Raw genomic sequence first — 5,810 nt, 5'->3', positions numbered from 1 at the left:
TCCAAATATAACATAAATTTGATTATTGTGTCTAGCACATGAACCTCTTGCGTAGGCGGGGCCATGTATAAGAGGAGACCGGGATCCAATGCTTTTTAAAAATTCTCTAGAGCCAGTATATTAAATTTTTTATGGACTCCATATAAGTTAGTAGTTGGAACACATCCAACAAATGCATATATGGTGGAGTGATGACTTTCCAGTTTTCCAAGTGAAGGTCGTGTGATCGATTCTCACGGACTCTGGTTTTTTTTCACGTTTTTTTCTAATTTCCTACCCAATATTACTTTATTAGGGCTTTTAAACTTGCAGCGAAGAACAAAACATTCAAACGCAACATTGAGACGCACAATTACAGAAGTCCCTCAGCATACGACTGAAACCACCTCACAACCACTTCGCCTGGACGTCGACTTGCCTTCCTCCTCTATAGGCGCGGGACTGCCCCATCTCCGGCCTCCGCCCCTCTCCTTTAAGTCTCCGACTATATCCATAACAAAAGGTAATTTTAGGGCCAATTGATTGATTTTGTAATGGTAATTTAATGTTGTATTATCAGATTGCGACTTAGTTTGTTAAAAATTTGAATTTAGCGCTAATTATGCAAGGATCGTTGAAAAAGAAAATTTTAGTCCTCGTCTTCTTCAAGTAATACACCTAAGAAAACTGATTTGGAAGACCTCCCATGAGATACCTCAGAATAGAAACCAATTTCATCATATCATATTAACCAATGCGATGAAATTAGACGGGCATATTTGAGTACAGGTGCATGTCAACAACAAGGTCATGTTTACCCAAAACGAGATATTGGTGGTAAGCATGGGCGAACCTAGTTAATAACTAGGGGTAGCCTCCGCTACCCCTTAACTTTTCATAGATAGTGCAATTATTTTTTTTTTTGTCGTTTTCGTATTTCACTACCCTTAAAAAAATATGTGTTACCCTATTTAAGCCCAACCAAATTGAAAGCTAAAACCAATTTAAGCTCAACCAAAGTTTAAAGTCCAACCAAATTAAAGCCCGAACTAAATAAAACCATTGTTTATTGTCCCCCCGGTAACCGGACCTCCAAGGTGCAGCCAAGTAGCTGACAAACCGGTGTTCCTTCAGTCCATCTTCTACTGTTCGACTTCTACTTGTTTAATTTAGGTATTCTTCTCCTTTTATCTAAAGTTCTAATTGTTAGTTTGTTTATATAAATTATTAACTTGGAATTGTTTTTGGGCAGTTGAATATTTAAATGATTGATTATGGTTTATTAGATATTTGGATTAATGTAAATTGGAAATTGTAATTGATCAAGGATTTGTGGTTTATGTCTAAATTGAAAATGAGTAGGGATTTAGGGTTTATGTGTAAATTGGAATTAATTATGGGTTTATGGTGTAAATATTATTTCTTCTAAAACTAGGGAACTTGGAAGATGAAACGAAAAAGTCATATTCGCAAGCTTTTTAAACAAAAATTCGAAGAAAATGATGATATTGGTTCAACACCAAGTTCAAACAAACAAAAAATTATTGTATGAAACACACTAAAAAAAATTCGGTTATTGTATGAAATACGACAAAAAAAATTTCCTTTACATTATATGAAATACGGTAGAAAAAAATTTGAACGTTACCATTGAGATTTTTGTCTAGATCCGTCACCGGTGGTAAGTTAAGAACATTTAATCCTGATTGGTTTGGTGACTTTCCATATTGGTTAGAGTATAGTGCAAAGACGAATAAAGTTTTCTGCTTGGTTTGTTACTTGTTCAAGGAAAACGGTCAAAAAGTTGCATTCGTGACCGGTGGGTATGATTGTTAGACCAAAAAAAAAGATTGGTGGGTCATGTAGACAAGTCGAATAGTTATCACAACAGACCACTTAAAAATGTCAAGACTTGCTTACACCAAAACAATCTATAAGTTTTACCTTTCAAAAGAAAATTCAAAAAAAATAATGAACTGTATAGAATCCGATTAAGCACATCGGTTATTCTTGCTAAAGCTTTTTTGAATGGTGTGATAGCTTTTTGTGGTCATGATGAATCTAAAAGTTCAATTTATAAAGGACATTTTTTGGAGTTTCTAAAATTATTGGTTTAATTGAATGAGCCCCTTGGTAAGGTTATATTAGGAAATGCTCCAAGGAATAACCAAATGAAGTCTTCAAAAATCTAGAAAGACATTTGTAATTGTTTTGCACAAGAAGTTTTAAAACAAATATTTGAAGAGCTAGGTAATGATGTGTTTTCTATATTAGTTTATGAGTCTCAGGATATATCTAAAAAGGAACAAATGGCCGTTGTTTTGAGATATGTTGACAAATATGGAGTTATTAAAGAAAGATTCATTAGCCTTATTCATGTCATGGAAACTCCCACGACATCTCTGAAATTAGCTATTGATGGTTTATTTTCACGATATAATTTGAGTTTGACAAGGGGTAGAGGTCAAGGATATGACAGTGCTAGCAATATGGCAGGTGGTTTAATGATTTTAAAGCTTTAGTTTTGAAAGATAATTCGCCATCAGATTATATACATTGTTTTACCCATCACTTCAATTAGTTGTTGTGGCCCTTGCAAACATACATGATGGCATTTTTACCTTTCTTGATAAGGTACCGACTTTGACAAATGTGGTTTGTGCATCTTGCAAACGAATAGATATGATTCGAGAAAGTCAAAAAGAGAAATCAAAAGAAGCAATAGGTCGTGAAGAAGTTGAAATCGGGAGTGGTTTAAATCAAGAAATTTCTCTTTCAAGAGCTAGAGATATGCGTTGGAGCGCTCATCATAAAACAATTCTACGTTTGGTTCAGTTATATCCATCAATTATTGAAATGTTGGAATATATTCGAAAATCCAGTTGCAATAATGTTCACCAAAGACAAATAAATGGAATTTGGACATACGTGAAGGCATATGATCATATTCTTTACATTTGATGAAGCACGTTTTGGATATCACTAATTTATTGTCTCAAGCTCTTCAAAGAAAGGATCAAGATATACTTAATGCAATTCGAATGGTCAAAGCAACCAAGCAACAACCACAAACTTATAGACTTGAAGGATTTGGTTCACTTTTGTAAGATGTGACATCTTTGTGAAAAAAACGAGATTGAAATTGTTGACATAGAAGATGAATATGTTGACCCAAAATATATATGAAAAAAGACTTGCATCACCAATTGTTATTATTATGAGGTTGAAAATTTCAACACGGTATTAGATATGCAAGCTTGACAACCGTTTTAATGAGGTAGCCACCGAATTACTTACGTGTATTGGTAGTTTGAACACGAACGATAATTTTAGTGCATTTAATGTTCAAAAATATTAAGGTTGGCAGAGTTGTATCCGTGTGATTTTATTATGAAGAAAGAGAAGATCTTATGATTGAGTTAGACAACTATATTATTAATTTGAAAGTAGAAGAAATGTTCGCGAACGTGAATTGTGTTTCAACAAAAAATGGTGGAAACAGAGAAACAATTGGGATATCCATTGGTCTACTGATGTAGATGTCGTGCTCCAATAAAAAACAAGTATTTATAATGCTTAAATACCTATAACTAGTATGGGTAAGTAAGTTCGTCTTCTCAGGGAATCAAAGTAATGTGCAAGTATAAAACTTATAACATATTAATTACTAAACTAAATGGACAAACGATGTCAAACAGTTTTTGAAGATGATTGAAAGAAACAAGCATACTTCTAGATTTTGTAAATAATTATGAGAAACGAATGATTCACTTAAGGTTCAGGTAATGTGATAACAAACTAGTCACAGATTCTGTTAAGTTGATTGCACAGTAATTACTAGACCTAGTAGTTTGGTTGTGATGACAAAACGAAACCCTGTCCGAATTGTTGACAAAACTGAACGCGATCTACCAAATTACTAGTTTTATATTATGTGAATCAATTATCATGCAATGACTAACGTCTATCTGATCAATGATACAAGAACCTAGTCCTAAATGTTTATGAACATAATCGAATAGTTGATGCAAGATTCGATAAACAAAACATAAACTGATTAAACTATCAATTAATAAAGCAAACAAGATCGAATGCTATATTCAACCAAGTTCTTAATCAATAAAAGCACATACAATCCGATCATAATCAGTTTACACAATACCATAGCCTAAAGTGATCACAAAGGTTTTTATCCAAGAACCATGATGGAATCGCTAAACCTGATGTTGGTTCAGGTCTCCATGGTTGAATTCTTGCTTGGTATGGGGTTGGAGATGGTGGAGAAGCTCTGGAATCCATCCTAGATCTATTGGAAATGGATGCTAAAAACTTATTCTAATCTCAACTAGGGTTTTTTTTCCCGTTTTTTAGAGCTTTCTCATTGTTTCTACCTTTTTTCGCATCTCGCGAGCTAATATAACCTCATTTTCAGATTTGTCTCGTTTTGAAACCCAAAATTCATATATTATGGGTCTCGTAACTCTTTTTCTAGCCCGAGATATGCCCATTTTACTTAAACGCACTTTCCTGTTAACCTGTCTTGTTCAGTTTTCACTTTTGCTTCAGGTTTTTCATCCACGGCTTTCTTGAATCCTTCAACCATCCATATACGCTTCTGTTTTCTTGAGACTCGCTTAATGTTCATATGGATGGCTTTGAATTAGCTCGTTTAAGCTCCGAATACCAGCAATCATAAAAGATCTCAAAGTAATCGTGTTCGCCATACGTAAACAATTAAAATACATAAAATAACACATATATACATATGATTTATACCTGACCGTCATCTACCATTTATTAAAGTTAACATTATTTCTACTAGTTGCAACGACAATCGTTGAGAGTGTTTTTCATCAATGAAACATGTGTAGACGGATTCGCATAACCGGATGGGTGATGATTATATGAACGATGCGTGTGTTTGTTACATCGAAAGAGAGCTTCTTGCCAACATTACAGTCGAAGATGTAACGGTTCGTTTTCAAAATATGAAAAGTTGTCGAGAAAAACTTTAAAAATTTGTAATATTTTTTTCTCATTTCGAATGACATCGTCTTTTGTGTATTTTCTAATACTGAGTAATGATCATATTTTGTTTTGTTATGATATTGTTTTTTATTATATTCCTGATCTCGACCCGACTTGAAAAATCTGAACACCAAAAAATTAAGGCCTTGCTAGATAAAGGGGCATTTACATAGTTTCCCTTCTTAAGATGGTTTATATATTACATATATCCCCTTGCTAAAACATATATATTACATATTTGTCCATTTCATTGAAATTAACTTATTGAATGACTCTTTTACCCTTATTTTTACAAATGATTTATTTACATATTTCCCTTTTCTAAGAGCATTCACATCCCATTTCATTATTTTTTTATAATTATCTTTTTCTCTTTCTTTTGATTACGTTTTAAACTACTAATTATTTTTTCTTTTTATGTATTCCTTATAAAATTAATTCTAATAATTGTTTATAGAATGTTGACCATCTAAAAATTATTTTCAGGTTTTGGCTTAATCAAAATCGGGCCAAGTTAGCCATTTATCTATCTATTATCGGATTTCACACTTTGTTAATCTTACAAAATGAGAGTTAATGAAATAATAAGGAAAATAAGTCAAAGGAATCAATTTTCAACCCGTAAAGCACAAAGATATACTAAAATCAACATCTAAAACGGGTATAACATGGGAAAAAAAACATTGATATCAAAAATGCTATTTGTTTGTTGAATGTAAGTTTGTTACACTAATCTATTCATAATTTGTCACCACTTCTACTTTCTTCATAAGAGAACCTTATCATCACATCCTCAACATCAT

Source organism: Bidens hawaiensis, unplaced genomic scaffold, assembly GCF_021521415.1.
Source record: "Bidens hawaiensis isolate Kalapana, Puna unplaced genomic scaffold, B.hawaiensis_p1.1 tig00010424_1, whole genome shotgun sequence".
NCBI lineage: Eukaryota > Viridiplantae > Streptophyta > Magnoliopsida > Asterales > Asteraceae > Bidens > Bidens hawaiensis.
This window is presented reverse-complemented; position numbering follows the sequence as displayed.